The sequence below is a fragment of the Mustela lutreola genome, chromosome 10 (genome assembly GCF_030435805.1).
Source record: "Mustela lutreola isolate mMusLut2 chromosome 10, mMusLut2.pri, whole genome shotgun sequence".
Taxonomy (NCBI): domain Eukaryota; kingdom Metazoa; phylum Chordata; class Mammalia; order Carnivora; family Mustelidae; genus Mustela; species Mustela lutreola.
The window spans coordinates 28,411,390-28,438,363 of NC_081299.1; the positions used below are offsets into that span (position 1 = coordinate 28,411,390).

General features: G+C 47.9%; 1 long non-coding RNA gene across 1 annotated transcript in view; it reads right to left on the bottom strand.

Annotated features, from left to right (window-relative positions):
- Positions 1–500: 500 nt before the first annotated feature.
- Positions 501–26,974, bottom strand: part of LOC131809837 (uncharacterized) — a 113,963-nt gene continuing 87,489 nt past the window's right edge. Inside the window, exons 2-3 of the long non-coding RNA XR_009345314.1 lie at positions 1,059–1,171; positions 501–946 (exon numbers count right to left, since the gene is read on the bottom strand). This is a non-coding gene — a long non-coding RNA (uncharacterized LOC131809837). The remainder of the gene's footprint in view (positions 947–1,058; positions 1,172–26,974) is intronic.

Consider the following 26,974-nt stretch of genomic DNA (forward strand, 5'->3'; position numbering starts at 1 on the left):
CTCATTGAACTGATTTAATAAATAGAAATCCATTTTTAAATATCTCCCAAGGATGGAAATCATGGTCGCGGTGTCCTGGCGCCGACTGCCAGGGACTCTACTGCCACCTGGTGGTGAGGTGTACATATTGCAGGAAGAGTGTTCTAAAGAAAATCCTGCCAAAAGCCACAAAGAAGGTTCAAGAACGGGGGAACCCTCCCACTCCCAGGCAGAAAAAAACCTTGGCAAAAGGAAGGAACAAAGTAGGGCATAAATGGCTAGTTTAAAAGAGAAATTAAATTAAGTGTACTTCAAACTACAATGACTGAGTTTTTGAGGTACCTGAGTCAGTTAAGGGCGCCTCAACCCTCTAGGAATTCTTAACCATAATCAAGACTGACATAAATAACTAATTCTAGGAAGACTGAGGCCCAAGTTCAGACCTGTCAAATCAGTCCTCTGAGTGTGGGTGTTGCAGGTTAACTTGAACTAACCACAATACCTGCAATATAGGCCAGACATCAAGCAAAATGCTTTACTTGGTATTTTTTCCCAGGAAATCTCTTATTATTACTATTATGTTTTTTATTTTAATTCCAATATAGTTAATATACGGTGTTATACTAGGTTCATGTGGACACTATAGTGATTCAACAATTGTATACATTACTCCTCCAGTAAATCTTTACAAAAATCTTTTGGAATAAGCCCTATTATTACCCCATTCTGCAGATCAGGAACTTGAGGCTCAAGGAGGTAAAGTCTCATGCCCATGGTCAAAGAGCTAGTGCACAGTAGAGAAAGGACTCAGACCTGAGTCAGGCCGGGCTGACTCCAGACTCTGCCATTTTGTTGAAGGCTCCTACCAGTTCTAGACCCAAAGTGACCCCTTTGAGATTCCAGGCTTCCCCCCAACACCCCACCCCCTGAAATAAGCATGTCCTCTTCCAGTAGCTGCAGCAAGTCTCTGGAAGGGAGAGATAAAAATACAGAGACGTGTTAGCCTCACCCGCCTCACACCTCAATGGTCCCCCTCACCCCACCTGCCCTCACCCTCCAGAGGTTCCCCTGGGCCCTACCTGTCCCGTCCTGAGCCCGGTGCCCCAGTCCCCCATCTCTGCCATGCTGAGTCCACAGCCCTTCTGGGCAGCGTGGAGCCTCGTTTGCTGATTGGCAAGTTCACACTATGGGCCTGCGCTCCAGAGAAAAATACAAAACCATAATTGTCCCCAGATTAGCTTGTGTTCTTTGTGGAAAGAAACAATACACAGCCTTTGTGTTTAAAGAAAAAAAAATTACTGAAACAAAAAATTTCCAGTTCACACTCTTTTGAATTGAGAGAAATAAGTAAACACTATTTCCCAAATCTGTGTTCACTGGGAAGCCTCCTTTTATTATATTTATGCAAAAACACGAGCCAAATCTCATCCTACGCCACTATAAAACACATTCGATAATAAAATGCAAAAGCTGTTTGCAAAGAATTACAGAGGATCAAGTTCTAGCCTATTGTGAGGAGTATTTTAAAATTAAGAGTTTTAAGCTTCATGTATCCCAATTTTATTTTGCAATAATCCATGCCTTTAACTTACCCTGTTTATATTTGCTCCGAATAATGTAGCCAAAAATCCACTGAACATTGATTGTGAAAAGGGTAACTCATTATCTGCTTTTGCCCAGAAATAACTGAGGAAGAAAGGAAGGTGTTTGCTTGTGTTCCCACAATTCTTCGGAAATATTTGCTTTCAGACATTTTGTAATATTGCGAAGTGTGCGTATTTCTGCATGGGAGCTTTGCAATTTTAAAAAAGATACCAAAAGGAGCAGAAGGGAGGCTAAGGAGGTCTGCGTCTATACCCCTGTACCCCAGGTCACAGCAGAGCCTAATCTGCATGCCCACCTGGGGAATTCTGGAACAACCCCACCACCCACTCCCAACCCCCCCCACCCCCTCCTATCCTGGGAGAATTTACATAAAGGGCCAGCAGGGAGGATTTAGGGTGGTTGCTAAAAGGATTTCACACACTACACCCCACAGCCATGAAAGGAGAATGGAGACCCAATCCCTGGTGCTGGGGTGAGTGTGAGGACACCCTGGGGAGGATGGTGGGTGCAGGAAAGCCACCCTATGTCAAGGGAGTCCATGAGTATACAGCTCACTGTGACAGTGACCTGCCAGCAGCCTCCGTGGGGCACTGGGAGCCCTGGTCAGCCAGCAGCCAGGATGGACCGTCCCACTATTGCAGGATGAGGTTTAGCTCCTGTGCCTGCTGACCAGCTCCCAGGGATGGGGCTCCCCCAACCTCCCAGTCTCTACAGAAATCCCCTGGAATCATAGACCATAGAGGCTCAGAGCTCTCCCTCTTTGGGGTCCAGCAGAGGTGCCCAGGAAAACCCAGGAAACGATGGGCAAGGTCTGGTTCCGGCGCCTGGCCCCCACCCGTGCCCTATTCCCTCTCTTTGACCTTCCCTTTCCACTCCCGACATCCGACATCCGTCTTGCTCCATCTTGCTCGCCTTCCTCTTCCCGCGACCGCCAACAGTCACATTAAAACTCTCTGACCTTTACGTAGCATTTTTTGCTCTTTGAGAGCACTTTTTCTCATATGAACGCTTCTTAAACTGGGGGGCACACACCCTCGGGGCTCCTGTCCACGGGCCAGGGAGTTTACAGAGCCACGTGACAAGCACGGCCCACCTTGCCTGCATTAAAATTACCCAGTGGTAAGGAACTTAGAGCGCTTTTTGTGTTACCAGAAACAACACGGATCTTGGATGCAACAGAGTGCAAACGGCACATCAAATTTTAAGCAGCAGCATAACTTCAAATACCTTGTGAGCTAGCAGCAGGCTGCTTCAAGTTCCGCCCTCAAAGCCCCAGGGTACCTGTTTACTCACTTTTGCCCTTAGGTTTTGCTTTGGTGGAAAAGTTGGAGAAGCTCTGACTCACTTTATCATATAAAATCTTCACAACAGCCCTTGAAAAAAGTGAGGCAATCTTAGAGAAGCAGGGATAGGGACTCAGGGAGGCTGAGTAACTTGCCCCCAAGTCACCCAGCCAGGACTGGTGATTTCCAAGTCTACAGCATCCTTCAAAACACATAGGCAAACACGTGCTTCAAGCCTGTAGAGCTTAAACCCAGGCAGCTGTAATTCTGACGTCACCCGCAAAACCCACCATCAACCCTGGATCCCCAGCCACAGAGGCTGAGGGCAGGAAAGCTAGGGCTGTATGGTAGCCCCTCATTCTTGCTGGAAGACTCAAAGGGCAAGAGGCAGACATACAGGGACAAGGGGGGGGCCTGGCCTCTTCCTCAGTCCCCAGTGCCACACCGTGTGAGGCTATGAAAGGGATCCCGCCCTGGAGTCAGGAGGCCGGAGTGCCAGCCCAGCTTCTCCCCCAGGAGCTGTGTGGTGGGGCAGGTGTCTTCCCCACTCTGGTCCTAGAACAACAAGATCCCTCGAACTTCCAGGGTCCCAGAGCCAGGGCTCTGGGTTCCAATCCCAGGTTTCCATCTACCAGCCGGGTGGCCCTGGTGTGTCCCTTCCCACGCTCGAGCCTCAGTTCCTCTTCTGTAAGTGAGCACACAATCCAGGCCTGGCTCACGGAATTGCTAGGAGGACTGAGTGAGCTGATTCAGGCAAGGCCCTTAGAAGAGGGCCTTGTACTGAGCAGCACTCAGTATACGTGAGGTGTATACAAATGAGGGTAACGAGGGTCAAGTGGAGACCCCAAGGACCCCTGCCCTAGCATCAGTGTGCCTGATTGGTGGGGGGGCAGGGAGAGAGGGGGGAACCACACAGCCTGCCCCTTCTTCCCACTCCTGCTGCATCAGACTCAAAAGCTGCCCCGTGGTTTGTTCGCCATGAGTGGCAAAGTCTTTCTGGGGTGCAGGGCTCAGGTGGGAAAAGCTCTTATGAGAAATCGCTAGCCACCCCCCCACACCCCCAGGTGCCTTTGCTGGTGTCTGCTCAACAACCACTTACTGAGCATCTTTTCTGGACCAGACACTGCCTGGGGCATGGGGGATGCCTCCATGGAGAGCGAAGCCAGACACAGTCCCTGTGGGTCTAGAAGAGAGACAATCAACCCACAGTGCAATGACAGGGGGTGGTCAGTTCAATGAGGGAAACCAAACCAGAGGAAAGGGACAGCAGCGGGGAAGGAGATTAGATATATGGTACTTTGGGAAGACCTAGTAAATGAGCAAGCTTACCATCGACTGATGGTAAACCATTGACTAATACTATTTGGCCACTCAAAGCTTCTGAGCACCGCTGTTTCCCTGGCTGGGGAAACCGCTGGCGTGACGGCCACCCAAGTGACCCCAACAGCCAGCAAGGAAGAGGAGGAGGGTGCGAGCATAGCTGAAGGGGACAACCTGATATCAGTGGGTATCCACCTTCGGAAAGATGCCAGAGGTGATTTTCCACGAGGAAACTCAGGTTGAAAATAGGAAGCTGGGATGGCTAGGTGGGTCCAGACAATTGCCTGGTGCTGACTCCAAGGCATGTCATATGCACGAGATAAGAGAAGTCTCAGAACCAGCTTCAGCAATGAGAAAATCATCTTAAAGCTGGATCACTCACTTTCCAAATTGTGAAATAATGGCTTGAATTCAAATTTTCCAAGATAAACTTAGTGGTTGGTTTGTTTGTTTTAAAGATTTTTATTTATCTGAGCGAGAGAGAGAGAGAGAGAGAGAGAGAAAGCACATGAGTGGGGAGGAGGGAGAGGGAGAAGCAGGCTCCTCGCTGAGCAAGGAGCCTAACGTGGAACTCGATCCCCAGACCCTAGGATCATGACCTGAGCCGAAGGCAGATACTTAACCCACTGAGCCACCCAGGCACCCAGTGTTTTTGGTTTTTACCGTTAATTGAGATAGAACTATTCTATGTTCAGTATTAGAATTATTGGTACCTTATTTTATTATCAGATATTTAAATGTTCCTGCATAGTACATGTCTCGAAAGATCATAACTGCAGACAATTCCAATCAATACAAACACATCAGACCCTTTAAAGTAATATTTATAACATTGCAATATTATAAACAGTATTTATTCGAAAATAAAGAGACAAGTTTATGGGATTATCTAAAGAACATTCTCGGGAGAGGAGACAGCAAGGGCAAAGTCCTTGAGAATGAAACAGGCTAAGGGGTTTGGTTTTATTCTCAGTGTGAGAAGGCAGTTTGCTCTTTCGAGAAACAGATGTGGATCATGTCTAGTAAATTCAATCCAGGAGTCCAGAGCATTGACCCGCCTTGTCCAAGATCACTCACCATCCTAGTTTCTTCCCGTCCTATTGAGACAGAAAAAAGCCCAAAAGACTACCTAAGAGCCCAGTGCATGTTCAAAGCTCTGTCTTCATTAATAGAAAGGGGAAAAAAAAAAACTGCACAAATGAACACGGCCTCCTCCTCACGCTGAACAGTTAGCCGTATTTAACGTACAGATCACAGCAGCAGGTAACTCATACATGGTTAGTAGCAAATGAAAAAATCAAAGCAAAATAAGTTAAAAAGAGACACAGCAAAGAAGAGAATGCTTCTCCTAATTAAGCCTTTTAGAATGCTTCAGGCACCCCGGAGGGCCCGGGGAGATGCCAGTCTCAAGCTTGCCAGGATTTCTGATGCTGGCATATCCCCCATGAGGACAGCCACAGCTTCTCCGACGCCTCCTAGGAGTTCAGGGGGGGTCACAGGCCAGAGATGGCTGAGGTGACATGGGGCAGGTGTTGCAGGCTGGCCGTCGTGGGAGGCGCCTTTTCAGGGTCTCCTTCACACACCCCCCCCCCAAATCCTGGGAAGTTAGGGATTATCCTTCCCATTTTACAGATGAGAACACTGAGTCCCAGAGAAGTTAAGAAACTTGCTAAAGTGAGGAAGTTTGCATTCATATGAATCCTGGCCAATTCAGGAAATGTGTGAGCTCCCAGTTGAGAACGGGAGACTGGAGGCTGGAAACGGTGAGGCGAAGATTTGGAGAGAGGAAGAGGGACAGAGGAGTCACACGGTAGAAGGACAAGACAAGGCATCTTTCTCCCAAATCTCACTCAGACCTCATGGCTGCTCTGTGGGACAAGGACTATTAGTTCTACAGTCACACGGAGGAAACTGATACTCAGAAGCCATGATGGACCCGCCCAAGGCTGCCGGCCACAAGCAGGGGCCAGAGTCCGGCCAGGTGTGACAGGCCACACAGCCCCCACGGCTGCTCTGCACCTGGTCACGGCACCTGGTGGTGGGACCAGGCTGTCCTGGGATCACAGCGCCTGGGATGCGGCCTCAGCTTTTCCAGTGACTTCCTGTGTGACCTTGGACCCAAAGGTCCCCACTCTGAGTCGGAGTGCCCTCACCCATAAAGTGAGGAGGTGGATGGGCTGATGTCCCTCTTGACAGTAAGCCTCGGGGTCTGTGAGAATCATTAAGCCAAACACAAAGTGCTCAATGGCTGAGTCCTCCCACCCCAGGCAGCACGCAACAAGGGTGCCTTGACTGTGTCCCGTTCTCTCCCTGATCCTCCGCATCCCTGGTTTTGGAGATCCTGGAGGCTCCCATCCTGGACAATCAGAGATCTGCCCCTCATCTTTACCTTCCCCCCACCTTCCCTGCCCTCACATCTGCTCAGCATCAAACCCAGTCCCCTCCGTCTCATTACTTCGCCCCCAAGAGGTGTGCCTGGGCTCTATCCCTCTCTACCTCTCCCGCCAGCCATGCAGAGCCTTCTGCCTAGTCCCCTGGCCCCAGTGTCTTCCATGAAATGGGCTGGAGGGATCTTTGTCGGACCAGATTTTTTGCATGCTCCAAACCCTTCAAAGGCCCACCGGCTAAGTCCCTAAGCATGACATCTGATATTCAACACGCTTTAGGATCGGATGCTAGTCCGTCTTAACACATTTCCATCCACCTCCCTCCTCCTTCTCACTCCCACCTCCATGTCAGCTGGGCATTCTGCTTTTCCACTGAACTGCCCCCTAGGCTCTTCTTCCAGACTGGAATTTCCAGCTCCCTCCTCCTCTCCACTCCCCTCCCCTCCCTCACCTGGTTCCAAGGCCTTCCTCCCAAGCACCCCAGAGAGGTCGCTGTCCTTCCCTCCTCTCTGTTCCCATAAATCTTTTTACAACACTTTGTACAGACCATGATTTATTCGTTTCTGAATCTTCAGTGCCTGGCACGGAGCCTGACACACAGAATGGATGTAGATGCATATTTGATGGATGAATGGAAGTTTGACATCTCATTCCCTCATGGGCCAGGGATTTGTTCTCGTCTAGAATGTCAAGTTACCCAAGAAAGCTCTGTCCATCACCCAGAGCAGCACTGCCTGCACAGGCAATGCTTCCCAATGTCCCCTTCACCCACATCTGGGCTTCATGCCAGCTTGGTGCCTGGAAGGCTCCCTCTCTCCCTCTCTGGTTTGTGAGGACACAGCTTCTCTCTCCTTTTCTCTGTCCACCTTGAACCCCAAGTCCCTGGGTCCAAGGGAAGGCCAGAGAGGAACAAGATGAAAAACCCGTGGCAGGGGGACATGAGAAGTTACCAGAACTGGTTCCTGAGATTCAAACATCCATGTTTTAGGAAAGATATACAACCAGTAAGATCTACCTAAGTGAAGATCCAGCCAACAATGAAAGCCCACACTACATGTCAAGTGACAACATGGCTATTTCTGGGTTATGGCTATTTCCATGGTTCGCTGTAAAGGGAGAGAGAGAGGTTCCTAGGGGATCAAGTGTGCATGACCTGAGTCCATTCTGGCAAACATGGAAGGCTCCGAATGGCTATACACCAAAATGTCAAGGGGTCTATTTGTGGATGGGGGGAGATTATGGATCATTTTTATGTTTGTCTTCAAACTTTTATACTTTTTTTTTACAAAGAGCATAAACTTTTCTGTTCAGAAAAACAATAATGTTGTCTTCATATTGGAGGAAGAGGGCAGAGGGGAGAGGAAAGGAAGAAGAGCTAAATCAGAAATGGATGAACACAAATGTAACTGCCCCCAGAAGACCCTTCAAGCTTCTCCTCCCAATCCATATGAGGACCCCAGGCCCAGGGAAGATTCCCAGGTCTTGACTCCAGCACTCACCACAGACCCTAATCTCCTGCCTCCCGCCTACTCCTCTAGGACCCCTGTTCCTGCAACATTAACACTCAGCCCCACCCCCCAGGATGATGCTGATGGCTCAGGGAGCTCATTGAGACTGTTGGCTCAGACCAGCTTCCTTGTTTATCTGACTCTGAACAAAACACCAGGGCAGGAACCTAACCCCTTGCACTGGTACCCATGATGGAGGACTCATGCAGAGACACTGCATTGATGGCCAGCTCGGCACCATCTGAAGACACATTCCTGTAGGGCACACGATGAGAACCCAGGATGGAGGGTTCAAATTGATTAAAACGTGAACACAAATCATCAGGGCTCTGGGGTTCCCTACAGAGGCTGAGGATCCCGGCCCCTCGCCCTGCTCTAGTGTCCGCATTGCACTGCTCTGGTTAGTTAACCCCCCTACACCTTGGTTTCCCCACCTAGAAGTGGGCCTGGTAATAACACAGGCATCACAGGAGGAGTGAGAAGGCTGAACCAGACTACACGTGGACAGCACTTAGTGTGGTACCCAGCACGCAGTGGCATTCAACAGATGACAGCTTTCATTACTGTTAGCAGAACTGTCCTCATCCTGCACTGGGTAGGTCATAGACATGCCGAGGCCACTGGCAGTCCCGCTAACAATGGGAGCCCGATGTGTCCTCATCGGTTACCATTAGGAGGCTGGCAACGCCTGAGGGACTCTGACGGAGGGAAAATCAATTGGGGTTCATGCACGGAAGAAATAACTACATTTGTCAGGGGACGATTGTTGCACAGAAGAAATATGAATGGCTCCATTCAGCTCATCCTCTTTCCTCCTTGAGAACATCTAGCCTTATTAAAAATATAATGAGGAGCATGGTTGCCACCTTCATCATGGCTAGTTGGGAAGCAGGAGATGCCAAGGAAAAGGAGGGAAGAAAGGAAACCATCTATCTGCGGGAGTGGGGGGGTACGGGCAATGCCTCGGGATGTTGCTCAGGAGCTGCAGGGGAAAGAAGATGGTGTGTGCTAAGCACCAAGAATGCTCCAGCCAGGAGTCAGGTGCAGGGGCCCCACGTGGGCCCGGGACATGGTCCTGGATCATCTTTTGGTCCCAGAACCTCTCCTCTTGCCTCCTGAATCCCATATGTCCCAGCCTATGGCTCTCAACTCAACCACACAGATGTCTCCAGCCTACCATGGCCAGGCCCATCCAGAGGTGAGAACCTGTTTTTTCATTCAGTCCACAGGTCTATGTGGATCAAGCTGTTGTAGACCCTTGGGACCATGTCTTTTAGTCAATGAGATATGGCAGGTGCACAACTAAGCCCAAATCATGTCAACCCATCATGTCATGTTTCAGCTGAAAAATCTTCTAGGGATCCTTAGTGCCTACATGACAGTATCTGAATGCTTGAGCATTGCTTCTGAAACCTCTCACGATCAGTCATAATAGATCCGCTCCATGTCATATCCAGCCCCATTCCTCCTCCTCTCCACCACTCGGCCTCCCCTACTTTGGCCTTGCTGAGCACCAGTCTGTTGATGCCTTGGGGTCTTTGCCCATGCTCTACTCCTTTCTTTTTGACAAACTTCTGCCCCTCCTTTGACATCCTATTCGAGTGTCCTCTCCCCCACCCATCTTCTCAAGCATCCCCCAAAACTCTTGGTCTCTTATTTCTGTGTTCCCAGAACAGTGGATGCAAATGTTTATTCTAGCACCTATGATACCGCTTCATGTATTTTTATGTTCATCTTCCCCCCCAACAAAGCTGTGAGCTTTTTGAAGGCAAGATCCATGTCCTATGAACCCCTTAACAATATAAAGTACCTGGCACACAGTAGGGGTTCAATAAATGTGTAAAAAAATACAAATGGACAATAAATAGAAGAAAAAGTGCTCAACCTCCCTAGTAGCAAGAGTAATGCAAATTACAATAAAAACAAAGTGCCATTTTCACCTACTGGAGATGCAAAAATTGTGAAAGATTGATAATATTTGGTTCTAATGGAGATGGAAGGGCATGGGCTGGTGGGGGCCCATGTATTGCTACAATCATTTGGAAAGAACAATATTTCCATGTGCTAACAATTAGGATGTGTATACCCGTTGACTATTCAATATCACTACTGAGAATTTATCCTATAGAAATAAAAGCACCAGCATATAAGCTGGGGTAGCTGTCTGTTGCTATGTAACAACTTGCCCCCAAAACTTAGGGGCTTGACACAACACACATATATTATCTCACAGTTTCTGTGGGTCAGGAATCTGGGCACTGGGTATTCTGGCTCTGGGTTCCTCTCAAGTTGCCCACCAGGGTTGTGGTCATTTGAAGGCTTGACTGTGGATGGATCTGTTTCCAAGCTCACTTATAGGGTTGTTGGCAGAATTCAGCTGATTCAGGGCTTTTGGTCAGAAGTCCTAAGTTCCTCACCAGTGGTGGACCAGAAGGCCATCTTCAGTTCTTTGCCAGGTGGCCTTGTCTGTGAGAGCAAACACATGAGACTACTCAAAGAGAAAATATCAAGAAGGCAGATGTTGGTATTTTTTGCAACCAATTATAGGAGTGAATCCTATTAATTTTGCTATATTCTATTCAGGAGAAGCAAGTCACTGGGTCCAGCTTGCATTCAAGGTGGGGAGAATACACACGGCATGAAGATAGGAGGTGAAAGTCATGAAGAGTCATGTCAGAAGCTGTCTACCACAGTTCACACATGTGGATGCATGTGCATGTGTGTGTGAGAGAGAGAAAGAGAGCATGAATCATGAAGAAAGTTATCAAAGAACACCCCAAACCCTTAACAAGGGTTACTGGCAAAAGGAAATAGGTTTAGATAGATAGGAAAAATAGGAGGATTTTTTAAATTACTTTGATTTTTTATTTTGTTTTTTTTTAATAAATTTCTTTTTTGTTTGACTTCTAAAATAAATAGACATTCCTTTTATAACTTAAAAATTAAATGAATAATAATATGAGGTCATCAATGCCAAAAGTGTCCTGGAAATTGAAAGAGGGAAAATTCATCCTAGCTTGGAGAGAGGTGAGGAGAATCAAGGGAGGCTTCATGGAGGAGCCAGTGTTTGAAGTGAGCCTTGAAATATGAGCTGGGTTGGGATGTGCAGAAACAGCAGGACGGGCATGGGGAGGGACGAGCACAACAGAAGGCATGTTAACTGTCCCAGGACCAAAGACTAGTCAAGATGACACAGGTAGACAGAGCACAGGTGCACAGCTGAGGCACCCAGGCCAACCTGGCACATGTCTCCACCCCTCTGTCCAAGTTGCTGCAGAAAGTTCTGTAGAGACTTAGGCTGCAACTGAACCACTGGGTATCTACAGAAGGTTCTAGACCTTTGTACTTGCTCTTACTGAGGCCAAACTCAAGCCACAGCACTGATCCCAGTCTGAGAGGCCCTGGGGGGAAACCCTTAGGAGCTTGAGCCCCTCCAATTGGGTCTCTCCAGAGAAACACTGCAAAGGAAGGAGAAATGCCAACATTGTCCTTCTCTCTTAATGGCTCCCCTTAAGGGAGCCCTCCCAAAGACTAAGTCCACACTGTGGTTGTTCTGAGGACAAACCCCTTTACATCTCCTTAGCCATTAACTTCATTAAATTCACCAGCGCAGAGGGAACTGACTCTATCAGTACCACAGACCTGGGGCTGGCCCCAGTTCTGTTATCCCTTGGACAAAAGGGAAATTAGAATCAAAAGGCTGGACCCCAGAAAAGGGTCTTGGTTATTAAGTAAATGTAAACTACAAAAAATTCATCCTTCAAAGATTCCTTGATCACCGGCTCCTGGACAGGCCCCATGTTGGGCTCCAGGGAGGAGGAGAGGCAAGACCCATCTCCCTACCCTGTAGGAGCTGTATAGGGATCAAGAGATAGGATGGTGTGGACCATAAGGGAGATGGGGAATCAAAGATTGGTTTTACCATGAGGAAGAGATGCATGGACTGGGTTTTGAAGAGTGAGTAGGAGTTTGGTAGAAAGAAAGGGAAGACAGGCACTTCAAGTGGAGCCAACAGCACAGGCAAAGATATGGCATCTGGACCTGCAGTTCAGTGTGGCTGGAACTTGAAGGAGGGGGCAGGGGAGGAGACAGGATTGGCAAAAGGTGAAAGAGGAAAGGTTGGTAGGGTCACCAAGTGAGGAGTTTATAAGGCCATGTGTAACAAGGCTTCTTTACTGTAACCCAGGGGTTTATGGCTCATTAAAGATGGTAGTAGGAAGCAGAACCTTTAGAGAGAGAGATGGGGGTATGGGGAAGAGAAGACCAGAGAAGGAAGAGACTTTCATTTACATCCTTCAGGGTGTTTTATAACAAGTCTGTATTACTATTATAATACATTGTTAGTATTTTAAACTTTCTCTCTTGGCTAGTATCACAAATAATTCACAACAGCTGACATTTATCACGGACTCATGAACATGATTGTGCTCATCCTCACACTAGCCCTTGGAGAAAGTTACAATTATCCCCATCTCCCAGATGAGAAACTGAAGGCCAGAGAGAACAAGCAATGCTGAAGGTCACACATGCACAGAGACAAATGTGCCAGAATTTGAACCTGGGTCTGCTGATCCCAAGCCCATACTCCTGACACCCACTCCGTAGCCTCCTGGGAGTACACGTGACAAGGAGAGGAGTTCATCACTTTCACAGAGGCCCTGAAGTCGGAGACAAAGCACAGACTCAGGACAGCAGAGCCACACTCAAACCATCTGGAGAGCCTGGTGCCCTGGGCACGGAGCCAGTGTGCCAGGATGGAATGTATCAGGCACAGATGTGAAATCCTGGACTTGGGAGTAAAGCCCTGCCCCAGGACAGGTGGGAAGTGTGTGTCCTGCCTGGGATTGCACACCCTGCTGAGATGTGCACACCCAGAAGCCAGGCCTGTGTCCCATTGGAGCTGGGAGACAGTGGCTGATGGGATGAGCTCCAGGCTGACTTCAGCCCATGCTTGTGGGGACTCCCTGGCTCTTTTGTCCCCATGGTCATCCCTGCTCATGTCTCCTCTGGGGGTCTGGATGAAGCTGAAGCCCAGCCCTGACGAACCCCAACCAAATGACAGGCTGAGATACGGTTGGGACTCTTGGGGATGTGGAGGAGCCCACTGTGTGACTTCAGGGAATTGCCCTAAGTAAGTTATTTTTTAGAATCCCCTTCTCCAGGATTGAATCTTATCTAGAAACCAGTACAAGAAACTAGGTAAGAAGCCGGGTTTGGAGGTGGGGTGGGCAGACTCTCTGCTGGTCTTTTTATGTGCCGTGCCCACCCGACCCCACCCCCTGGCCCCAGATCTCTGAACACACTATGAAACCCACTGAACTAGATCCCTTTGCAAAGCTTCTGGTTCAGAAAATACCCTTTGATCCCTAGTGAATAATCACAGAACACACTAACACCTATTGAGCACTAACTATGCCCCAGGCACTAAGCTACGGGCTTCACACAAATCTTCTCATTTAATTCTCATCAGAAACCTACGAAATGGGTTCTATCACCTGGCAGAGACTGCCCGCTGCCCACCAAACTCTCTTCTCCCCCATCTAATGACAACTGAGGCCAAACACACAGCCAAACTACATTTCCCAGCGTCCTTTACAGCGAGGTAGAGCCACGTGACCAGGCTCTGTCCAATAGCACGTGCGCAGAGGCGACTGCGCCATTGCCCGCCCGGGCGGCGAAGGGAGTTAAGTGGAGCCCCCCACCCTCTCTCCACCTGCGGCCTCGGACTGAGACCAGGGCCACCAGAGCGACTGTAGAAGCCTGGCGTTGAAGTGGTGGGTTGGGGGGTCCCTGAATTTACCCAGTGTGGCAGCGCCCTCTGCTGACCTGGAGCCCACCCACCTGTGCCATTACCTGAGTGAAATTGCCACTCGTTTTTAGCCACCACCGTGTAGATGGGTCTGTGGGGCGCGCTCTGACCTTCCAGATCCTCAGTCCTCCGAGGAGGAAGACGGAAGAGTTGAAATAACTTTCTAAGATCACCTAGAGAGCGGCAGAGTCTGGAGCCATTGAGTCTGACACTAAATTGCCTGCCCTCAATCCATGACACTCATTCACACACACACACACACACCCCGGAGAGGGTAATAAAATTAGTAATGCCCAAACTTGGAGCCCCCGAGATGTCCTTCAGTAGAGCAGGTGAATGGAGAAGTAAAGTGTGACACATCCAGCCAATGGCGTTATTCAGTGATAAAGAGAAATGAGCTATCAAGCCGCAGAAAGACATGGAGGGACCTTAAATGCAAATCACTGAGTGAAAGAAGCCAATCTGAAAAGGCTATGTACCATATGATCCAACTATCTGGCATTCTGGAAAGGGCAGAACTATGGAGACAGTGGTTGCCAGGCATTCAGGAGGAGGGAGGGATGAATAAGAGGAGCACAGAGATTTTTAGGGCACTGGAACTACCCTTGTAGGATACTGTAATGGTGTCATTTGTCAAAACCCACAGAAAGTATAGCACAAAGAGTGAACCCTAATATAAACTGAGGACTTCAGTTAATAATAACCTTTCAACTTTGGTTCATCTATTATAACAAAGGTATCACACCATCACAAGATGTACACAATAAGGAAAAGTGAGGAGGGGATATAGGGGGAAATCTCTATGCTTTCCGATCAATTCTCCTATAAACCTAAAACTTCTCTAAAAATAAAGTCTATTCATTTAAGTATATAAAAATTTAAGTAAAATATATACAACTTCAAGGAAAACTCGTGTGAAAAAATTAATATTTTGCCACATGCAATACACTTTGATTAGCACCCATTTGATTTTCCCAGCAAGCTGTGATGTGGGCACTATTATTATGTCATTTCTCAGATGAAGAAATTGAGGCACCGAGAGGCCAAGTAATTTGCCCAAGCCAAAATTCCCATTTCTTTGACTGTCATCTGCCCTCTGTAAGACCTGCTCCCTCTACCTTCCATTGACGGAGATGTGTCCTCACCAAAACAGGGCTCCAGTTCCCCAGCCCAGAAGAGCCTGCATGCAGGTGCCTGGGTGTCAGGCTGCATGGATAAAGGCTCACAACAGCCCTATGAGAGACACTCCAAGGTCACGCATCACCTAGCAAACTAGCCCCTCAACCTCCCTGTGCAGTGCTCCATCATCTGCAGAGCACTCACTCAAAACAGATCAGTGCCCCTGCGCCAACCAACACACACACACACACACACACACACACGTGCACACACAACCCCTTTCACTTTGTCATTGACACTCTAATACACAGGCTTGGAAAGTCCAGGGGACAAGAGGCCCTTCAGTACTCACACAAGCCAGCATTTCTCACCAAGAACAGAGGGTCATTCGGGGACATTTTTTTTTTTTTCCTGGAGATTGTCAAGACCTCCTTCAAAATGCATAACCACACCTGCACATTAGCTCAAGGCATCACTTTCCCTGCTCTCTGTAACCCCTGGAGGGGAACTGAAGGAATGTATCAAATTCTTAATTTAAGAAAAAAATCCCTGGCGCCTGCATGCAGCGAAAGGGCCATTTCGTATGTTGGAGGCGTTATGAAGAAAGTCGCTGCCTGGAAAATTCTGACTGACTGCAGTTCCTGGGATGCTGGGCCTCCCTGTGAAAGAAATAGGGCCTGATCCAGCTTGGGTGTTTAAAGAACATAAATGCAGACCAGGGACAGCATGCCGTCTGACTATCGGGGCTGTGGACCATCCATTACCTTATGACAGGATGAGATGACTCGGAACCTACTGGATTTTATTAAATGTGCTGGCTCTGTTCCACCATAAGGGGCGGGGACAACACTGGGGACTGGGGCAGGCAGCCTCAAAGCTGTCAATGACTTTAAAAATGAGGTGTCCCTGGGCTTCCATCCGCCACCGGAAGGGCCCACCAAAGTTCAGGGTTTAGACAGGCCCCACCGTTTCCTGGTTGTCTGATCCCGGTATACTACCTAACATCTCTGAGCCTTCTTTTCTTCCTCTGAGAAAGATTAACAATGCTGACAGGTTCTAATGAGATAACACAGGTCAAACACATGGTACATGAAAATGTTCAGTAAACATTAACAATTTCGTGGTGATGGTGATGGTGATGGTGAGAGAGCTAGGTAGGTTCTTACAGATGCTCTCATCCAATCCTCTCATTATGCAGATGGGAAAGTTGAGACCCAGAGAAGGGAAGTGACTTGCCCAAGATCACATAGCAAGCTGGAAGACCTGGGGCTAGAACCCATGTCCTTGTTTCTTAGACCAAAGCTTTCTCCTCTGTGCACACTGGTCACCCACTGAGAATATCTCAGATAGGTAAAGACGATGCCAGCAGTCATGTGCGTTCTGTACCAGAAGCCAGGCCTGGAACAAGGAAAGTCTGGGGTGTCCCCTTCCTCCAGCTCACCTAGAATTCCTGCTCAGCTCCCCTAAGGGCTAGGGTCGGCCTCAGCCCCTCTGTGTGAGCAAGTGGTTGAAAGAAAGCAAGGTGAGTAGAAGGGAAGTCTTCTGCCTCAGGCTAGATGTCTCCATTCCTAGAGAAGCCAGCAGGAGGAGACCTGGGTGGGTGCGAGGGTCATCAGTCCTTCAACCCAGCCCCACCTTCTTAAACTCTACTCCGAAAGTTAGCCCTTTGCTGCTCAGGCCTCCTCGTAGGCGCCTCTGGTCTTCAGGACTAAACCAGACATTGAGCCTTTGCAGGTGTTCTGCATAGACACTATGCAGGGTCCCCCCAAAACCACTCTTTCATGTCCCTTTCTGAGTCCTTTTAAGTGGGCAGCTGCCACTACTACCCTCCTATCTTGGGAGCACAGATGGGTCAAGGCCCTATTCTTGTGAGCAGAAGGGGAGGAGATCCAGGTAAGTGCCTGGCTGGGTTTGCTGGGGTTTGGAGAGCATGATTAGCCTGTATTCCTTTCCTAAAGGTAGCCATCATCATCAGCCCACAGGAGCCTCTACTGAGTGGAACCAACTTTGTTCTGTATCACAGGACCCCATCAGCACCCGGCCACAGCTAATTGGTAAAGAAGGAAACACCTGACTCAAAGACAGTTCTCACCCATTGGCTGGCCCGCTGTCCTATGAGCAGACCACAGTCTAAGAACTAAGAGATTTGGAGTCAGCAGCTGTGTAGTTGATGGGGAAAGGTGGTGTGAAGGTAGGGCTGCTTAGAGAGTCATGTGATCTCAGAAAGCTGAAAGTTTTACAGGGGTGATGGAGTGCTGGTGCTGATCAAGGTGGGAAGGAAGAATCCCAGAGGGACCTCTGCAGAGCGCTGAGACAGGAATGCAGGCCAGATGCTCAGATTAATGGAAATCAATATTAATTAGGGTTCCTCTCCCCAGCAAGGTGGGAAGATTCCCAAAAGGGCACAGAAACAAAAGCTCTAAGGCCACCACAGTGTCCACAAAGAATGAAAGCTAAAGATATTCATGAAAGAGGTTGGCATTAATCCCTAGGAAGGGAGATCCCCATGAGGCCCCCAGATATAAAAGGAGTAGGTCTCTGGGGTTGAGAATTGATGAAAACAAGAGAAATTCTCTCAAACCCTGAACCAGAGCTCACCCACCGGCTAAAGACCATGGCTTCCTGACCTCTGGCTGCTGTTTTCCAACACCTGGATGGGTATCTCTTTCCTGTGGAAAGTAGCAGACATTTGGAAGTTTAATTTCTGAAAATGCATCAAAAGGGCAGGAGAGATCCTTCTGCCTCCTTCTTGTATTTAGAACGAAGACTGGTTGAATGGTCTCAGCTGGGGCAAGAGAGAAGGGAGGCTTTTTGTAATGAGAAGCTTCTGTGGGTGATTGGGCAGCACAGAAAGCCAGAGGGACCCCCTGAATCATCACTGCTAATGAAGTTAATTAGGGAGGAAAGCAGGAAGAAGGGGGCAGATGGCCTAAAGAAAAGTTATCTGGCTGCAAAGTCATCAGCGAAGACCTGACTCAGGTCTTAGGGTAGGTCTCATGTAGCTGTGTCCAGCAAACTGGGTCACATCTGTACCAGCCAAGGCTTCTGGGGCTGGAAAGAGCCCAACCCAGTCCCAAAAGCTAAGCCACGGGTTCCAAACAGAGGAGGATCAGATGCTGGAAACATCCCCGCGCCCCCAAATTCTACAGTCAATATGGACAAAGCGAGGAAATGTCCTGGGAGCTGCTGTGGGAAATCTACTCAGGTAGTCTGGGTAGCCTGCTTCCTCCTCCCTGGGGCCTTGGGGTGGGGGTGGGGGGATTGTGTGCTGAGAACACCAGGAGATCAGCAGAGAAGGGAGACTGGGCTCTGGAGGGTCCCAGAAGTGATACATGTAAACTCAATGATCTGATTTGGACACTGCTCCTCCTCCCTCTCTTCTGGGGCTCGGGAATGAGAGAAGAGCTGGACACAGGACACAGGACACAGCATCCATGAGGATTCGGAGAGAAAGGAGAGGCTTCTGCAGAGCTCACAAGCTTGGGGGACAGGCTAGACTTGAAGATTTTCCTTATTTCCAAACATGAGGTGCCACACTCTAGGCAAAAAATAGGACAACCCTTGGCTCTCTTTCTTCTTCATGTGCCTCGTCCAGACAATGCCTTAGCTTGACCCCAGCCATCCCCAAGGCCAGTTCTCGCCAAGCAGACCTGCTGTGAGCTGGACAAGGCAGCCAGGCATAGGACCGCATATCTCCTTTACACAAGTTCAGCTCAATGTATGTCTGAGCAAAGCACCTGCTTGCAGGGCATGGGAGAATGCATTCTTAGTGTATAGTGACCAGCAGGACCCATTAGGAGCCAATGAGCTGCAGGATTACCCATGGATCTCACTCTCCATTCATCACTCCAGCTGCATTCCCCAGGACAGCGATCTGGAGAGGCCCAGAGATGTCAGGATGGTGAGGGCTGCTGTACCCACAGCCTACTGAGCCATGCCCACGGGTGATCAGCAACACAGGAAGAGACGTGCCCGGGTCCGCTCCCTGTAGGCACCATCCATCTCTCTGGACACCAGGAGACCATTTCCCATGATGTCATCAGAATCCATTCTTAACCACCACCTCTGGCTCCATTTGACTTCCCTCTTTGTGCTTCGGCCTTGGGTTCATGGGTGGCTTGGCTCTGAACTTTCTGATAAGCACCTGCCCACACCCAGAAAGGCTGACCTTCCCCCCATTCCAGGAGGCTTTTCCAATGTCTGTCTGTGTCTCTTCCACTTACTCATTCCACCCATCTTGGCTAGAATGAGACCCAAAGTAGCAGTTCCTTCAGACCAAAGGTAGGCACAATCTCATGGAGGCCTCTATGTCCAGCCACATGAGATAGCCAGCAAGCATCCAGAGCTTTGCAGATCCACGTGGCCCGCCTTCGGGCCCACATGATGATTTGCCCCATGATACTCCCTCATCTTCACCAGGAGGTTGAGACCCATCCCCCAGCCACGGCCCATCGACTTCCCCTCCCACGAATGACGGTAACAAGAAAGCCATCACCTCTCAAAGGGCTAGACAAGCCAGGCACTGCGGCAAGTATTTCACATAAATCACTCAGGGAATTTTCACAATTGCCCTGAGGATAGGCACTTTCCCCATTTTACAGGTGACAAAACTGAGGCTCATAGATTCACCAAAGGGCACCCAGCTAACAAGTGGCTGGACAAGAATTCTAACTCATGCCTATTTAACTCCGAAGATAGGGCTGATCACCCCAGTCTAAATGTCCACCCATGCCTGAAACTTTCACAGAAGGGGCCAGGCCTTTCAACATTTTGTGCCCACGTCGCCACTTCCTGCCCCTGCAGAACTTTCGGGGTCTACATTCAGTGCCAGTAGGCACCCCACAAATATCTGACAACAAAGGGATGAAAGGGCTAGCGAACCCTTATGTTGCCATTCCAGGTTCAAGTGTATATCTTGACAGCTCCAAGGCCGAGAGAATTGGACCCAGCTCCTTTGGTAGATCCTTTCTCCTGAGGGGGGCTCAGCACCTTCTCTCTGGGCACCCTCCATGTCAGAATTCCTCTATACATTTTTGGGTTTTCTTCCTACAGATATTTGATTCAACAAACCCCTATTAGGATCGGCTGCATGTCAGGTTCCAGGGACTCAAAGATGAATCACAAACGACCTGGCTTCCTGAAGCCCACAATCCAATGGCCAGGTAGGAAGACCCAGACATGGCAAAAGGAGTTCAGGTTGAGCTAAGACAGCACCACTGAGGCTTGGAAATGCTAGGGGAGAGGTTGTCAGGCCAGGATCTGAGCGACCCTCTGGTCCTAATATCAAACCTCTACCTTTATCACAAGTTCCCCCCAACAGGCACTCACCTGCCCCTGCCTCCTTTCTCTCTTTGGTTCCAAGAAGGGGTGGAGAGATCACCAAAGCCCTTGTAGCCTCTCATAAGCATCATGCCTAAGATCTCACGGGGGGACTTTGTGGGAAAAACTCAAGGGGTTAGAAGATGCTGAGCTCAGCATGAACTCTACGATTGTATTAACAGAAGAATAAGCCCACTCATAGGAGGTGATTATCCATTTAGACCCCAGGTTGAAACTCAGATGCCCAGGTGCCAAGCAGCCTGTAGAGCAAATGGTGAAGCATCCTGGTTTGGACTGGAACAGGCCGGAGAACACAGGTCTGACCTAATACAGGCAGCTTCCACTCAGCCCAGCAAGAGTTCTGTCCCGTGGAAATACAGGCCAAGTGTGGCCTGACTATACTTTTAAGTGTTCCTACTCTTGAGTGTTTTGGTTTTCTACTGCGGGGTAAAAAAAAAAAAAAAAAAAAAGCAGCCCCAAATTTAGTGGCTTAAATCTAACTAAGGCAAGGAGGAATGGGGAGGGGGTGTGTGACAGGGACACAACTGGGCTGACCTAAAGTCTCAGGAGAGGGATAGTGAGGATAATCACTTTAAGTACATTTGCATTGCAATGTGCTTAACAACGAACTGGAGGCTTCAAAAGGGCTGGAAAGGTAAATTTTCTGTCACTCAAAAGTGACAAGTTTTATTAGTGTTATTAATAAAGTTGATAGGGATGCCTGGGTGGCTCAGTTGGTTAAGCGGCTGCCTTCGGCTCAGGTCATGATCCCAGCGTCCTAGGATCGAGTCCCACATTGGGCTCCTTGCTCCACAGGGAGCCTGCTTCTCCCTCTGCCACTCTGTCTGCCTGTGCTCTCTCTCCCTCTCAATCTCTGACAAATAATTAAATAAAATATTTTTTTAAAAAATAAAGTTGATAAATACTTTAAATTTTCAATTATTCTCATCAGATGACCCTAAATTTCACTTAGTGTAATTTTAACTGACTGTGCAATGCAACATAATGGCAGATCGATCCACTAAAGAGAATTCAAGAAAATATCTTCTCTGCCCCCAAAAAAATACCCCTGCAATGATTTCTCGTATTTTTATATTTCTTATTTTTCATTTTCTATGTTGACCTCCTCAATTCTCCTTCACGTTGCCTCTCAGCCACTGGCCGGTCCAGCTGGGTTTCTTCCCAAGCAGGACAGCCTCAGGGTGCTGAAAGAGGGAACAGAAGCTGCCAGACCTCTTGAGGCCTAGGTTTGAAGTCATGCAATACCACTTCCACCAGCATCCAGCCATGGGAGCAGAATCCATGTGAATGCCTTAAGAGAAGCCATCTATTATAGGAATCAGAACTTACACAATTATGGGAGGAGCAAGAGGCAAAAGTTGGGAGGAAAAGTTGGAGGACACGAGAAGGAGCCACTAACCAGAGAAGCCAGGTGCATCCAGCATCAAAGTGGGATCATGAAGGGGGAGCTGATGGAGAGGCTGGAGCAGAGCTCCCAAATCCATGGGTCAGCAGCCAAGCGTCTGCTGGGGGGCTGAGCTGAAGGTCAGCGGGGGAGGCAGCCAGAGGGAAGAGCTGACCACAGAGGGAGAGGGAGGGACAAGCTGAGACCCACTGGACACCTCTGCATCTGTCATTCCTTCTAGGATGACCTTCAAGAGTAATGGCCACCGTGTCCCTTCCTCCTTTCTTTTTTTTTTTTTTTTTTTTTTTTTTTTGTTAAAGATTTTATTTATTTGACAGAGAGAGATCACAAGTAGGCAGAGAGAGAGAGAGGAGAAAGCAGGCTTCCTGCTGAGCAGAGAGCCCGATGTGGGACTCGATCCCAGGACCCTGAGATCATGACCTGAGCTGAAGGCAGTGGCTTAACCCACTGAGCCACCCAGGCGCCCCCCCTTCCTCCTTTCGATCTTCTGTGGCTTACTCTTTGGCCAACTCTAATGGGGGTCTGCACAGGGTCTGTGTTCACCAAGTCCACTCAGTGCAAACCACCACAACCAGTGCACTTATGGGGACAGCATAGCAGAAGGCGAGAGATCAGGGCTGTCCTGACAACTCTGGGAGGTGTGCTCCCCAGACACAGCGGGAGCCTCCACCCCAGTAGGGTAGACTTGTTTTCAGCAGCTCCAAAAGAGAAGACATTAGGAAGACAATACAGAGCCTTAGAAACCCAGGCAGACCTGAGTTTGATCCCAGCACCTCAGTGTACAGGTCTATGCTCAAGCTCCCTGAATCTCAACTTCTCTATCTTCAAAATACACAAGAAGAGCCCCAGCTTCATGGAGTTGCACATGGCACAGTGCCTGAAGCCAGCGCCAGTACTCATTACTCTCAATTTCCCTTTCCCCCAGTTCCAGGGAGTAGCTGCGCCTACCATGGGCCAGGTGCATAATGGAAGGCTCAAGAAATATCTGCTTAATTGTGCAATTTCTGGGATGGCAGATTTTGGCTGAGATAAAGGAGACCTAGCACCATAACCACCCAATCCTGGTAGGGGCTCCGTTTGGGGGAGGGCGCTTCTAATTGAAAGAGGTATGCAAGCCAAGCCCATTGGGAAATGAGCTGGACTTGTGAGTTCTAAGGACTCCTAAGTTTCCAATAAATTATAACTCTACAAAAAGCTCAATGAGTCGAAGAAGCATTTTTCCCATCAATTTTAGAAATGTTGCGCATTTACTATGAAGTGCCCACCTCTATTCACTGATAATGGGATTATAAATTAACACAAACTTTCTGAAGGGCAATTTGACATACTGTATCAGGACCCTTAAAAATATCTACACCATTTGACCCTGTGGGAATTTGTCCAGAGGAAATAATCTGTAATGAGCTCAGAGATACAAGTACAAGAAAGTGGCTTGTTATTTATAATAGCAAAAAAAAAAAAAAAAAGTGGAAATAATTGAACTGTCCAACAACGGAGGAAGGATTAAATAAATTAGAGCACAGCCAAAAGCTGGAAAACCACGCTTCCATTAATCTTGAGGATTTTCCCCACAATTATCCATTAGAAACAAGAAAAATCTCTAAATTCTAGTTCTTAGAAAGAGTCTCCTATTAAGTGCACTCTCTCTTAGTTACTTTATTTTAAACAACAAAGTACTGTTTGGGGAAATCACATTAGCCCTCCCTGACCTCAATCAATGCTAGTCTGGGATGTTTAAAGAGGTCACCTGCCAAAATCGGCAAAAAGGAGATAGAGAAATTTAACAGGGATTTAGTAATTATTCCGGGGGTTACGACCTCACAACTGCAAGTGTTGGCTGTCATTGTAAACAAGCTTTTAAAGATCACTTTTAAAAAAGAATACAGTAAGTAGTTTTGTTGTAGAGATCACTAATACACACTTATGGGACAAATAAAGACTAACCTAATGTTATGTAAATAGGTACTTGTGGCTTGGAATACAATTTCCAGAAATAACATTGTACACAGATTTTAAAAGTGTTGCATCTCAATCTCAAACAAGTTAGACCCCAAAATGGAAAGGCTGCGACCCAGACAGCTCTGCCAGGTAATTCACAAAGGGCTCTGTGGATGATAAAAGCACAGACATCCAAGATACCCGTAGAGTCAGTATAAAATGTGAAAGTGGAAAAAAAAAAAGAATCTTTCTAAATTTGAGATTCTTCATGTTATCCGGTTTTAAATATCCATGTGTAACTGCATTTATAAATTAAGCATTTCGAGTCAGCATTTGGTGATTTCTCTAAATATTTGCATCTTCAAGCTGACCTCAAAACTTTTTATTGAAACTTCCATTTGGGAGAACAGGGTGCGATGTCCTTGGCTACCATATATTTAGGACCATGTGATATAAAGCCAGGAAAGAAAAGATCTATGATATGGACATAGAAAGAAAAGACTAGGGACATCTGGGTGGCTCGGTCGGTTAAGCATCTACCTTCAACTCAGATCATAATCTCAGGATTCTGGGATCGAGTCCCTCAGTGAGCTCCTTGCTCAGTAAGGAGCCTGCTTCTCCCTCTGCCTCTGCCTGCCACTCTCTCTGTTTGTGCTCTCTCCCTCTCTCTCTGACAAATACATAAAATCTTAAAAAGGAAAGAAAGAAAAGACTAGAAAGAATCATACCAAAATGTTAACAATGACTGTACCTGGACGGCATGATTATGAAGTATATACAGCTTTTTCAAGTTGTTTTTTTTTCTTTAAAATGTATTAATGTGAATGCAGTATACATAAATAAATATATATATATTCCTCAAAATGTTGAAAATAGAACTGCCCTATGACCCAGCAATTGCACTATTGGGTATTTACCCTAAAGATACAAACGTAGTGATCCAAAGGGGCACGTGCACCCGAATGTTTATAGCAGCAATGTCCACAATAGCCAAACTATGGAAAGAACCTAGATGTCCATCAACAGATGAATGGATCAAGAAGATGTGGTATATATACACAATGGAATACTATGCAGCCATCAAAATAAATGAAATCTTGCCATTTGCGACAACATGGATGGAACTAGAGCGTATCATGCTTAGCAAAATAAGTCAAGCAGAGAAAGGCAACTATCATATGATCTCCCTGATATGAGGAAGTGGTGATGCAACATGGGGGCTTAAGTGGGTAGGAGAAGAATAAATGAAACAAGATGGGATTGGGAAGGAGACAAACTATAAGTGACTCTTAATCTCACAAAACAAACTGAGGGTTGCTGGGGGGAGGGGGTTTGGGAGAAGGGGGGTGGGATTATGGACATTGGGGAGGGTATGTGCTTTGGTGAGTGCTGTGAAGTGTGTAAACCTGGTGATTCACAGACCTGTACCCCTGGGGATAAAAATATATGTTTATAAAAAATAAAAAATTTAAAAAAAATAAATATATATATATAGTAATATATAGTAATAAACATATAAATAAATAAACATATAGTAATATACATATAGCATATTACATATAGTAATAAACAAATAAATAAACATATAGTAATCTTTTAACCAAGGGAGATAGTTTCTTACGTCTTTTGTAAAAGTGCCTCCTTTCCTAGATTCTCCCTTGGGGCTATTGGAATATCTTTTGTTCCTATTCATTTCCTAAATCATTGGGAACTGCATATATATGGGGACAGGAGGATTTTAATAGACACATATGCGCTGGCCTGGGAACATGCACCTGTCCCGTGAAAGCGAGAACAAAGCAGGCTATGAGACGATGTCAGCAACATGTATGTGATATGATTCCCCTCTGATGGAAGAGGGGTGGGGGGAGGGAGCGAGAGCAAAGGAGGACAGAAGCAAAAAGGATGTGTGTATCTATACGAGGAACATGTTTCCATAGGCAGAGCGGAGGTCCTGGAGGAAACCCACCAAAGTACCAAAAGCCCCCTAGGGTAGAGAAATCCTACACTCTTCGGTATTCCTCATCTTTTTACTTGTGTGGTGCAGGTTTATAATAGGATGTAATCGGCTTTTTGCTGATTCTACTGAAACGGGGGAATGCCGAAGGCGAGTCCCATCCATTTACATGGCTTCACTATTCCACAAAAGAAAAAAAAAAAAAAATTAACCAGCATTTCCTAGACCCCTCGAGCCTGTAAGGGTACAAAGGCGTTTACAATTACAGCAACAAGCTGCGTTTCTGAGGTCCCATCTGCTAGGGCAGGACTTCTGGTCTCTAAGAGGACACAGAGACACAATTGAGCATAAAGAGCTGTTTGCTGAGTATTTCCTGCGCACCAGGCATGGAGCCAAGTGCAATGCAGGCCTTAGCCGAGTTAACCCTTACTGCAGCCTTCTATCCATTTAACAGCCGGAGAAACTGAGCAAGAAGAGGGTGAGCTGACACAGCTGGTCTGTGGCAGGGCTGAGATTGGGCTCATGCAGCCTGGGCTCCTCTTGGGTGACTCCTATGTGCCCACAAATACACCTTCAAGCCACAGCCCTGCAGTGACAGCCTGTACCCCTCACAGAGGCCACCAATATGGAGACCAAGGCCCCGGAGGCTTCCAGCACCTTTTTACCACCACTGGGCTGGGGCTGTGTAGTCAGGGAGCTAAGAGCCCAAACCACGAGGACAACCTCTAAACCAGCCTCCAAATTTCCGGATTCCACCCTGGCCTGGCCACTATCCTCCTCCTAAGAGGTCCTTAAGGGAAAAGAGATCGCCAAGGAACCACACAGGACCAGCAGCCTCTTCCGAGCTTATATCGAAGCCCAGCTCCACTGAAAGCACACTAGGCTTATCCAGACTTCCTTCTCCCAAACTAGGCTGAGCCACTTGCTTCCCCAGGCTAATCTCTGATCTCAGGACCCTGAGGCAAGATGAGCTCCAGTCCCTCCCTACCCCTCCCTTTGTTCTGTTTCTCCTCCAAGGGCCAGCAGAGAGACAGCCAGTAAGAGAGAGCCCCAGGCTGAGCAGACTCCACTCCCACACGGCCTTCTGAGGGCTGCCCAGCTGGGGAAGCGGAGGAGAGATCCAGGCAGAGAACTGGACCTTCTCCCATTTTGGAGAAGCCCTAATGAGTGCTCCGTCCTGTCTCCTGCAAGGATGGAAGAGAGAAGAAAGAACAGGCCCACAACCCCTAGAAGTGGCCTCCTAAGGTCCTTAACTTAGACAGCAAGCATCCTTCTTCCCTTGGGGGTAGGGAGGGGCACAGTTTCTGGCCCTCGATGCCGATCC